The sequence below is a fragment of the Rhamphochromis longiceps genome, linkage group LG14, assembly GCF_057381845.1.
Source record: "Rhamphochromis longiceps isolate RC_006_pf linkage group LG14, R_longiceps_female_GT1.1, whole genome shotgun sequence".
Taxonomy (NCBI): Eukaryota; Metazoa; Chordata; class Actinopteri; order Cichliformes; family Cichlidae; genus Rhamphochromis; species Rhamphochromis longiceps.
The window spans coordinates 29246022-29258745 of record NC_140570.1 but is presented as its reverse complement, the minus strand read 5'-3'; the positions used below and the strand labels follow the sequence as shown (position 1 = coordinate 29258745).

The 12724-nt window shown below is 38.8% G+C and overlaps 1 protein-coding gene across 2 annotated transcripts in view; it reads left to right on the top strand.

Annotated features, from left to right (window-relative positions):
- Positions 1-12724, top strand: part of lrfn1 (leucine rich repeat and fibronectin type III domain containing 1) — a 152243-nt gene that overhangs the window by 61344 nt on the left and 78175 nt on the right. For both annotated transcript variants that reach the window (XM_085380491.1, XM_085380490.1), the window contains one exon: positions 3709-3760. The gene's annotated coding sequence lies outside the window, so the exon portion shown is untranslated. The remainder of the gene's footprint in view (positions 1-3708; positions 3761-12724) is intronic.

The window sequence follows — 12724 nt, the reverse complement described above, 5'->3', positions numbered from 1 at the left end:
TCTAATGACATCTGATCTCTGAAAGATGTTTTGAAGAAAAAACTGCTTTTGTTTTCGAGCATCCGACCTTTCTCCTCGCCACTGGAAGTCACACATCCCTCTACAGTGTTTTTAATTAGAGAAATAGCAGCAATCAGCCATATGCAGAGTAGAAAATCCTCGCACAAAACCCAATCGGCATGTCACTCAAGTGACGCGGATGCGCACGCACTGGATGTGTTTGATGTGTCTGAGTGGGAGTTTGATGAGTCGATGGAGGGGCAGGTAGCGTGCATTTACAATATGTGCTATGACGGCTTAAACCGTCTTGAAAAGCACTGGTGATATTTGCAGCTCGAGTGTGTACAGTACGTATTAGTCAAATCTTTAGTCCTTTAAGAACACAGAGATAGAATAGGCATCTCAGGGAAGAGCAGCAACCATGAAATTGTACTTTTCACATTGCTGTTTAGGTCAGGGAATGCTGGCTCTTTGACATTATGTAATGTAAAAGAAAATAAGCTGTATTAGATTAAACTTGATGATTTTGGATTTAGCTAATGTTTGGAATATCACCCACAGTGCACGTTAAGAGAGCCCGTGTAGGCAGGAGGTGAGCCGCAAACTTGACACAGAAGAAGAAGTGGGGGCATGTCTCTATCTTGATTGCTACTGAACAACCTCTAAAGGTTGCTTTCAATGTCAGGGTCTTTTGTAGAGACTTACCTTGTTTACACTTGGTAGAATGGAGAGTTTGGGTTGGTAAATATTTATTGCTTGGACAAACACGCTTTCTCTGCCATGGCTGGGACTGATAAAAAGGGCTGTTGAGATTTTAATCAAGATGGCTGTTTTGGCAATTAAATTTGACAGAGGAGAATCAGAGCTATTCCTATGTTGTCATTACTCCTGAAAAACTGTTCCTCTTTTCCTTCATCTCCTAAAGCTTCAATTAAAAATGATAGCTCCATGTGCACATTTAGTGAACTGGGGAGAGACAGAAAGCTGCCTTGAATAATTTTAACCTATTTACATTTCTGCAGTGGCTTCAGTGAGATTTGACATTTTCTTTGTGTATTTGGGAAAGTGTTTACACCAAACTTAGATGGTACATGCTGGGTTTATACCCAGTCAGTGCTTTAAACGTGTTAATAACAGATCATCTGTCTGCCAGATATTACCATTGGTTTTTATGGTGGGTGATGTGAGTTAGTTGTTGTCAATTAAAAAAAACAACAACAACAACAACACATTTTACTCACTTGAATACAAGTTGATGGATCAAAAATATCTAGTGGAATATTTTTGGCATGCAGTACTATGAACTCAAGTTGGGACGCTTGTAAAATCTAAAGAAAATCAGAATGAAATAAGTTTTTTTGGCAATTACCCACAGAAAACATATGAAATGTTTAAGCTGAGAAATTGAGCAATTTCTCATTCTGAATTTAATAGCAGCAACACATCTTTGTGTTTAATGGGCTGTGTTTATGATTGTGTAGCATCCCCTCTTCTTCTAATAACAGTATGTAAACATCTGGGAACTGAGGAGAGCAGCTGCTGGACTTTTGGAAGAGGAATGTTGTCTCATTTTTGTCTGATAAAGGATTCGAGCTGCTCAACAGCCCTGGGTCTTCTTTACTGTAATTTTCACTTCCTGGTGGTCCAAATGTGTACAGGCAGGCCAGGTCAGCAGTTCAGGGAGTCTTCTGTTGTGAAGCCATGCTGTTTCAATAGCTGCATTATGTTCTTTAGCATTGACTTGCTGAAATATGCAAGACATTGTATATGTTGCCCTATAACCTGTATATACCTTCTAGCATTAACCTCCTAGGACCTGGCGTCCACATATGTGGACATCACATTTTGGGTTATTTAGACTAAAATACTCAATTTTGCTCTACTGATATCCACTTACAAGGACATTATACTGCTAGTGTTCTATCAAAATTTTAAACGAATATCCTCATATGTGGCTCTCATTTTTCTTAAAAACAAAAATCAGGTAAAAAAAAAAAAATCTGGTTATTCTTTGTTTCTACATTCATCAGGTCCCAATCAGCCCAAATATCAAAGAGAAATTAAAAATGCATGCCGTGGAAGAGTTCGGGTCTTAGGAGGTTATTGGTGTCTTTCCAGATGTGAAGCTGCCAGTTCTATAAGCAGTAGTGCATCCTCATACCATCAGAAACCTGGGCTTTTGAGCTAAATGCTGATGACAAGACAGATTGTCCCTCTTCTCTTTTCTGTGTAATCTGGAGGATGCAGATTACCCATGTTCATAGTTTTCCAATTGCCTCATATTTCAAATGAACAGTGGCCCAAAGACAATGGTGGCATTTCTGTTTCATGTTCACATATAGCTTCTTCTTTGTGTGAAAGAGCTTCAGCTTGCACTTCTGGAAGTGTTCCTGAGCCCATACAGTGATTTTAATGCAGGAGCTCTTGAGGGCCTGAAGATCACAGGCCTCTGACATTGAGTTTTGGCCTTGTCCCTTTCACACAGAGATTTCTCCAGATAATCGCAATTGTTTGATGATGTTACGTACCATACAGAGGTACGAGAGATATTCCCAGCCTTTGCAATTTTACGTTGAGAAACATGATTCTATAATTTGTAGATGCAGTCTTTTTGCAAATTTGGGTATCTTGTGCATCTTCTGAGAAACTCTTCCTCTCTAAGATGCTATTTTAAACCCAGTGGTGTTACTGACTTGTTGCCAATTAACCTAATTCTTTGCTAAATGATTTTTCATTTTTCAGTCTTTTCTGTTTAATACCAATTACGTTTCCAGCCTTGTGTTGCCATCAAATTCCAAATGAGCTAATATCTTTATGAATTCATAAAATGTCTTTTATTAAAAATTTGGAGAGAGGAAGCTAAAGCCATCTATCTGTAAAAACTTGATCCTGCTTTGACCTTTTAGCATAAAGGTAGTAAAAGGTTTTGGTATTGCTAATAAGAGGTTTAAGGTTGGTTCACAGCTTTGAGACAGTGCAGAAGAATCAGTGCAGATGTTGTTAATTAATGAAATGATTAGTTAGATGATTAATTTAATTCATTAAATAACTGTTTAACTGAAAAGGCGGGTGTAATTAATGAGCTGGGACAGATTGTTTCTGTGCCTGCAATATAATCTTTAATCGCTTGGTCAGTGTGGAGGCTGTATTGGATTAAAATACCTTACGGTATTTCTTTATCATTCTATTAAAGTTATTACCTTTACTGAACCTCTCGATTTTTCTATGGGTGACATCTTAATAATAAAATTTGCAGCGATAATGCAGTGTGTTACTTAGTGCATGGCACAAAAGAAGGTTGCAAAACCTCCAGAAACGACATGTTCAGCATTCAGCAGTCGGCATTCATTGAATCCATTCATCCTATTTAATAGCTGTAATGACAATCCAAGGTTAATTATTATATAGACTTGAGAAAAATATTAATTATCTATGTAAAGCTGGAAATCTTCTTTAGAGTAGGAGGCAAGTAGAGCGATATTTCTTCTCGAAAATTCTACCTGGGTAAGAGGCTCTGTAGGCAGAAAATTATTTGTTCCACCAAGACAGAAATATCAAGTCATTTGTATTAAGTCTGGGATGGAATCAAAGATTGAACTATAAATTGAACCTTTTTACAATTCTGACACTATTACAACTGCTGCCATATGGCCCCCAATGTTATTTGTGCCTGCACATTAAGGTGTGACCGTTTATTTCTCTCCGCAGGCTGCTTTGAACTGAACCCTGTGAGGAGCATCCAAAACAGCCCAGTATTCTGGTGAGTTCCCAAATTGAAATTAAAACCCTCTTTACATTTGCATAACACTCTACAAAACATCCAGACTGTTAATGTGAGAGGAAAGTGATGGCGGCAGTCGGACAGAAAGGAAGAGGCTTTGATAACGATATGCTAAAGGAAGATTGTCACCCTTTGACTCGATCGATCGCTCAGGGTCAATATGTTTGACTCATCATGTGAGCATATTCCCTTCACAAAGGCGAAGCTTGCAGTTTTACTCTTTCATTTCCTTTTTTCTCCCACACACTAGCTCGAATTGAGAAACAGAGCAATTCAAAAGCACAGCGTCTCATACTTTTCCTTCGCTTTGTCACATACAGCTTTAACCACATGTTCACATACAGAAAGGAGAGAGCGGCAGAGAGAGAACGAGAGAGAGATCCTCAGCTGAGTGACTCTGTTAACTATCCTCTCACATAGGCAGGGTTGGGCTGGCGCCACGGCTGTTTGCCTCATAGCCTGCGCAATGGGAGTCGGCTCCATTATCAGAGCTGCTGCTTCACCACCCTGCAGCAAACCCAGCATCCTCCGCTCCTGCAGATTTAATTTCTTATCTCAATAGAGAAAACAGCCTCTCTGATGAACGGCAGAAAACACCCTGGGCTGCTGCGAATACGGATTGAGAATACATACAATAGATGGTTTGATAAACTTATGAATGTGTGCAACATTGATTCCTCAGGAATTGGCGGTTTGTCATATATATTCAAAGGAATTTTCTTTATACAGTAAATAATGACTAAGTGAAGGAAGGTTGTCTTCACCATTATGTAATGAGTCAATTATTTATGAGCCTCCAATGAAGCATATATCACACCTTAAGCAAGATCCTTGGTAGATGAACACCTACAATGTGCCGCTGTTATTCTAAGTTGCCCTCGTTTCTGTTTGCAGATAGATAGAAGCTGCTTTTCAGCTGCTGTACTCTCACATGACATAAACTCGGCATGAACTCATGTGTGCTTCCTCTTGTCAAAAGTCTTACGAGAGCACATTATCACCGCTCAGAAAATAGAGCAGCTGGATGTTTCTAATGACAAGTTTTTCCTAAATGCCTTTGTGCAAAAAAACCCCAAAAAACAAAGGATATGCAAGCTTCTTACTGCGACGTCGCTTTAGATTTTTTTCTTCTATTGTTTTCGCGTTTGCTTTAATTGCGACTAGTGTAAAAATGTATTTCTTGCTCCAGGAAGAATGGACATGCTGTGACTTTTCAAGCTCTTTATTTACAGCTTCATCAATGTCATGAAAGCCACTACAGTGGTAGTTGTGTGTCAACATTCCCATAACAAACAAAAGTTATTATTTGAGAACAAAGAAGTAATATGACTGGATACACCCTTGCTAAATTAGTTTTCCTGTGTTTACAGTAATCACCTGGTAGGTCTGTACTTAAGGAGAGTGGTGCTGTCTTATCTGTGGTCTAAAGCTTCTAGAGTAATTTATTACAGTCATCAAATTTTCATGATCTTCTCAGCTTGTAGGAGGTTTTAACCAGTGGTGGAGAGAGTTTTCAGATCCTTTCAGTAAGTTGAAATTTGAAGGGGCAAAAACAAAAAAAGAAAACACACGTCAGAATTTAAATATATCTCTCGTCTAAGCCCCCCTCCAGATGAGCACGCACACATACGCGCCAAAAACAAGTCACTGCTGACTTTTAGCTTCACTCAAATTGAACCTCACTCTCCTAGGTGAAAGTCATCTGTTCACCCCGTTGCACCCACACATCTTATTTCCCTGAATGTTGTTCTTCATTCCACTTTGTGTTACTCACCCAGGTTGGTCTGAAAAGATCTATGTTTGGGCAAAAGCTGCTGTATCAGGCTTTAACCTGTAAAGAAAGAGGAGGTGCAGAGTTTTTTGTTTCTTTGCAGTCCTATTGAGTCATAAGATGCGAAAAGGTTATTATTATAAAAGACGGTTTCTGCCCCAGCTTTTAGCTGTTTTCACACATAAATGTCACATGTAACTGTCTGAATGATCAGGGACGCACTGTCCAGTGTTGCTCTTTCACACGTAGCATGTGTGTTTGACACTACTGGAGATACTCTTTGGTTTAGGCAGGGGCTTGGGGAGGGGGGACACCAGGATAGAGCGTGCAGGTGACATGATAGAAATGTCATCAGAATGCACACTCACCTTTGTGAAATCTCTGGGCAATTACTCGCTCTGTTCACACTTGGGCTCAATCTGACATCACTTGGACCTTACACAGATTGATTCTGACATTATTTGTTCTCACATGCTGCTTTTCTGGGTGATGTCTAGTGAAGTTCAAGACTTCAGCGCACGTGTGAAAACAGCTTTAGTTTTCAGACCCTTTTTAACAAGTTAATGTCCCTTGATCATGTATTTCAAGTTTCAGCTCTGGTTGTCATACAGAATATTATTAAATCTAAACAGTGTCAAGATCTAAGAGACGTTTCAGTGTCTGTAGCTTTAAATCCAGCAGACCCGCCACACACAGGTCTGCCAGTCACACAGTGGATAAGCCAATGGTAGAAGCAGCACATTCACCTGATATGGCAGCTGTTTGAGACATTTTGTTGTTTCACAACATGTGCAGGGTAACTTTGCCAAAAAACGTCTTTGGAAATGGCTTGTAAGTGACTGTTGGTTAACATGTAGTACACACATGCAGTACATTAGTCATGTTTTGCTTTTCACTAATTCCGTTGTCTGGCCACAGGAAGGAAAAACAAGGAAGGCTTCATTAGGAATTTGTCTGTGTTTAAATAAGTTATGTGTAAGCACAGAGAGTCAGAGAGAAACAAATAAAAAACTCTACGATAAAAACACAATTTTTGGTTTCCAGGTTTCCAGCATTTCTATCTGTGCCTCAGCATTACAATTTCGAAATATCTCTTGGCTGTGAGATAAGGATTTTGCCACTGTGGTGCAGACCACATTGCCATAAAAATAAAAGTAATCCACTTGTATTTAGTTCCCCAGATGCTGGGAGTACATGAAGACTCTTGTGTTCACTCTTACAGACAACAACAGATTTGGTGTTCTTTGCTCCTGATTGAGATATTTTAGCTTGAAAAAGTGACTCTGGTGAGGAAAAAGCAGTGGCTGCTCAGTCAAAAAACAGAGGGTCTGTGCCTACTCAGGCAGATCTCTTCTAGTGGGGGTTATGCTTATGTGGTTTTGACGTCACAGCCTACTGCAAACTTCACTGGTTGGTTTACAGGCAGACTTTCTGGTCTGTTGGGAAAGAATGGGAGGATGGACTTTCATGATATTTAGTGTCTTTCTACATATACAGAGCACATCATTATTATTATTATTATTATTATTATTATTATTAGAGCAGGGCGATATGATATAAAAATATAAAAATATTTATCACGATATACATTTGAAAATTTGCGATAACGATATAACTGACGATATAATTGACACTAGACAAAACACTTTACAACTCCACAACTTTATTAGTGCAAAAAAAACCCCATCAATGTATTTTCACTTAAACAAGCAGCTGTTTTTTATGTGCATTAAAGTTATATAAAAATTTAACAGTGCAAATGCAAACTCCTTGTTGACAGTTTAATCAAAAGGCATTTCCAGTGGAAATTGGCCGACATAGTCTGACCATAACCATGTATAATATCCACAAAACTTAAAAAGAGGTTATACACACACAATACGGTAATATTATGTTGAAGCACAGTACGTATCACTCTGCCAGGCTCCTGCCTACGACAGCCGTAATGCTCCGACAATCCATCAAGTGGTGCGGCTTCATAGCTTAGCAAAGTCGTACTAAAACATTTGACAGATTTTCGAGCGCCATGTATGACATAAAATTGTTTCGAGGTCAGTAAACCCAACCAGAATTCAAACACAAGGCACACGGGATTATAAGGAGCACTGTCGATTGTCAGAAAAATCAAAGGTGATTTTAAGTGTGCCGTATTTTCCAAAAACCATGGCAATAACGACGGCCCGCTAGCATGCGCTACCAAAAATAGTGCTTTGTTGTGTATGTGACGGACGAAAGCTAAACTAGTTCCACACCACTGAAGTTGCAGCATTTTTACAAACCAATTCTAGTTCATCTGTTTCATTCAACAATCTACTTTCGCCCTTCTCATTCTCCGTCGCCGCCATGCTTTTTCCGCCATGTGCGTATGAAAACAAAGGCCCAGTGCATGCGCATTTTACCCATATTCTATCGCGATTTTTCATTTTCTTATCGTTGCCCGACATTGTACCGGTATTACTGTGAACGGTATGATATGGCCCAGCCCTAATTATTATGTATTAAGTGATTTAGAAATCTTATTTCTTAATCACTTACTACGTTTAAAACTTTCAAACAAAAGGGAAACAAATCTAAAAGCTTCACATATACTGTAATGCAACAGTGCAAAAAAAAGAAGAAGAAATGTCCAAAGATTAACAACAACACTGCAAATGCACCATATCATGATATGTCAGTGAACATGGCCACATAACAGTGCAAATATTGAATCTGATCATGTTTCTGATTGCTGGGGTTTATATAATGTGGCACTTTGAGAGGACATTGATTTTTTTTCTTCCTCTGAACTGGCAGTTCTGCAGGATACATTCTGCACAAAGGGAGTGTCTCGTTGGAGCGCTGCACAGGAAAGCAGCTATCAGTTTATTTGGCACTTGGATAGAAATAGAAAGTCTTTTAAAGGCAAAACACTTGCATTAGGAATTGAATTCACTTAGAAATACATAAAACGAGATGTAGAGCTTCTTATGGACTTTCTAAAACGAGCAGAATATCTGCGATTCTCTGTTGAGTTGATTGAGTTCTTCGAATTAGTTTAGCAAAGAGAAGATTTGTCTGTGAAGGTTCTCAGTCATCAGTCAAAGAGAAGATTTAACTCAGTGGTGTAAATTAAAAACAACATGGACGACACGGTCTCGGATTATGATTTATTTTCTCAGGGAGGTGATTTTGGTCTCCTTTGGTAGCAAGCTGAGTGCAGGAAATGAGTTTGACACCTTTGACATGTTATTACATGTGCAATCCAGGTTACAGTACTTTGGTTCATTTTCCCTCTAAAAGCTGTTATACAGGAAGACTGAAAAGAACAGAGCTCAGCACAGAGTAAGGCCAGTTCATTACTGTAGATAGTGGGCTTCATGTATTTGGTGAGATAGATAGATAGATAGATGGATGGATGTGGCGATTGAATTGAGAACCGAATCATTTTTGAAATTGAGATTCCTGAACCATTTTTCGTTTGTGGCAGGGCACATTATCCTGCTGAAAGAGGCCACAGCCATCAGCTAATATTGTTTTCATGAAAGGGTGTTGCTGTTGTTCTGCGACAGTGCTTAGGTAGGTGGTACATGTTAACATAACATCCACATGGATGGCAGGACCCAAGGTTTCCATAGCTAATTATTGCTCAAACATCACACTGCCTCCATCAGCTTGCCATCTTCACATAGTACATCTGGGTGCCATGTGCTCCCAATGTGAGAGTTGCACTCGTCCCCAGCCATCCAAGTAATTCATTACTCCAGGCCAACCTCTTCCATTGCTTTGTGGTCCAGTTCTGATGCTCCCTTGCCGTTTATTGCCGGTTTTTGCGGTGGACAGGGTCAAGATGGCTGCTGTGACTATGCAGCCCCATACACTAAAAACTGCAATGCACTGTCTATTCTAACTAGGGCTGCCACGATTAGTCGACTAGTCACGATTACGTCGACTATCAAAATCGTCGACGACTGATTTAATAGTCGACGCGTCGTTTGAAGCTTTGTAAGATCACAAAAGACGCAGGAATAAGTAGTAGGATTTAAGAGTGTAATAACGGACTGAAACAGAAGATGGCAGCACTGCATGTACGAGGATGCCAGCTGCCGTTAAACCCCGAAGAAGAAGAAGCAGCTCTGTCCCAGAATTCATAGCGCGGCCCAGCTCAGTTTCCAACAATGGCGGCAGCTACTTAGTTTTAATATTACTCTTATTATTCTTTATGGGTCACAAAATAAACGTTTAACATATTTTCAGGCGAGAATGTAGCTGTGTAAACCTCAAATATCTGCTCAGTTTATCAAGACACCACATATTTTCAAAAGCGCTCCGACTTTTCGGAGACGTCTGTTATCCACCAGCTCGATAGCTAGCCGGGGGCAAGGCTCACTAGAGCCTGTGAGAACACCGGACTCCCGACAAATCGTTTTCAAACCCACCGCCGTCTTTCGCTACTCAGGTTAAACATGATATATAAGTCATTTAGATAACTTAAAAATGTTATTGTTTGGCTTTTTTAGTATTTTATTTGTTCCTGAGTAAATCGGTGTGGCTGAGATTAAAGTTATAGTTTTTATACAGCTGAATAAACGTCAAGCAGACAACTGATCATCAGAAGTGTGAGATGCTCGAGAATATACTCCAGTGTCCCGTTATATTTTAGATAGCAAGGAGTTTATTAAACTTCACCGAAACAATCTGCAAATTTCATTAAAATTTAATAAACTACCATTTTGTCTTTATTTGTAGTTAGCACATTAAACACTTAAAGCTGTAAGCTAATGATAGTTATATAAGAGCAGATGCACGCTGGTGCAATAAACTGTGCGTTTTACGTCCAATGGAGGATGATCTGATTAGTCGACTAATCGCAAAATTAATTGGTGACTAGTCGACTATCAAAATAATCGTTTGTGGCAGCCCTAATTCTAACACCTTTCTATCAGAGCCAGCATTAACTTTTTCAGCAATGGAAACAATTAAAGCCTGTTGGCTCGGACAACATGGCCGCCCATAACCCTAGCGTTGGTTCACCACTGTTGCTTCTTTGGACCACTTTTGATAGATACTGACCACTGCAGACCAGGAACACCCCACAAGAGCTGCAGCTTTGGAGATACTTGTTCCCTAATCACATGTGCTATGAAGAAGGGATAATCAGTGTTATTCATTTCACCTGTCAGTGATCATAATGTTGTGTCTGATTGGTCTATATGTCATTGTTAGTGCAAATGTGTGTGATTTGTCTAGTTGTATTTTTGTTTCTTTTAGAAATTTAAAAAAGAAAATTACAAACATCAGCAGCACTCTCCTTCTTTTCTCAAATCTTTCAAGAAGCATGGTAAAGCAAGTCAAACTATGGAGGATAATGATAGTTTTGAAAGCCATTATTTCTGAAAAAGTTGAAAACCAGATGTAATGTTTTTTTGTGTTTACTTAAAGAAAAAAGAAAAGAAAAAAAACTTGTGTTTCAAGAGTGAAGTGAAGATTGCGAATCAAATCCGTCAGATTTGCCAATTCAACAGTTAAAACAAATCAAGTTTATCTGTGCATGCTGCAATCACTGATACTGAGCTGCTTGCTGACAGTTTAAGGGCACTATTGGTGAAGAACACATTAGTTGTAAATGTAAGTTTGCAGAAAACGAAATAAGCGTGTAAATAAATAATCATTGTGCACTTTAATTAGTGCTGATACTTTGGGATGCTGGTAAAATGCTTATTTAACAGTTCTCCTTCCCTTAAGTTGACAAAAGCTTCATAAGCATTACCTCAGGTTATAAAAATTCGCAGAGTTTTCTATTAAGAATAAAATAATTTCCAAAGTGCTTTATTTAAGTAATCTGCCCTAAGCAAGGTATTTATAGATGATGGACTAAAATCAACAATGTAGACGTTTTGGTATGTAGTGTGCAAAAGTCTTCATCCACTCCTCATTTCTCTCTATTTTCCTTGGAAAATGGGAAATAGGTGTAATGATTTATTCAAATTTCAAAAATAGAGAACTCTAATGTATGATCACCTTTATTCCTCAACACAGCCTGATCTCCCTTAGGCAAGTTTTCTTGTAATTTCTCTAAGAAGTCTTCAGGAATAGTTCTCCGGACTTCTTGAAGGACATTCAAAGCTGTTCTTTGGATGTTGGCTGCCTTTTTGTTCCATTCTCCATCAAGATGGTCACACACTGCTTCAATAATATTGAGATCTGGGCTCTGGGGAGGCCAATCCATTGCTGATAGCAATCCATTAAGTATTTGTCTTTCCAGGTATGATTTTACTGCACTGGCAGTGTGTTTGATTTATGGTCATATTAAAAAATAAAGCTGGTGCTCAAAAATTTTCCAGATGGTATTACATGGTGGCTCTGACTGCACTTCTCTATGCTCCTAATTCCATCAGTTTTGACAAATCCCCAAACCATGACAGAGTCTTCAGTGTATTACAGATGGTTGTACCCTGTTGCGCTTCTCTACTGACATCCTTCATATATGCTGGTGACAATTTGAGCCAAAAATTTACAAAATTGATTCATCACTCAATAAATCCTGTTACCACTGATTTTCAGTCTAGTTCTTGGCAAACCTCAACCTTTTGTCCCTGTTTCTCTTTCTTAAAAATGGCTTCTTTGCAGCCACCCCTCCACTGAAACCATTTCTGACAAGAATACAGTGAATACTAGATGAATGAAGGACCAGATATGCAGTATCTTTTAAGTCCTGAATCAGGCATTTTTTGGATTTGTTTTGTATTTTGTAAGAACATGACTTTCAGATACTATTCATCTGCTGTGGTCCATTTTTCAGTCCTGTCACTTCCTCCTTTTTCCTTCATTTCACCAGTTTCCTTAGTTTTTTTTTTTCTAAGGACACACTGCAGACCATGCCAAGATATCCCAAGTTTTCAGGTAAAGGTTTTTTTGGGAAACACCATGATGGCTTTAAAAATAAATTCAATCAGACTGTGGTTTTATTTTTCACAAAGTCTTCTAAAGAGAACATATTTAGTGACGGGCTGCTAGTAACAATCTAGTAAATTATCTAAAGACACAATTTAAAACTAGTTCTCTCCTAAGTTTTATTGTGTGGAGACACAACAATGGTTCATCCCTTGAGTTAGGTGTTTTTTTTTAAGGTTGAATGATTCATAGGCCAGTGTAAAGTGGCTTAACAAACAAAAGCCATTCCTTTGACAATAATC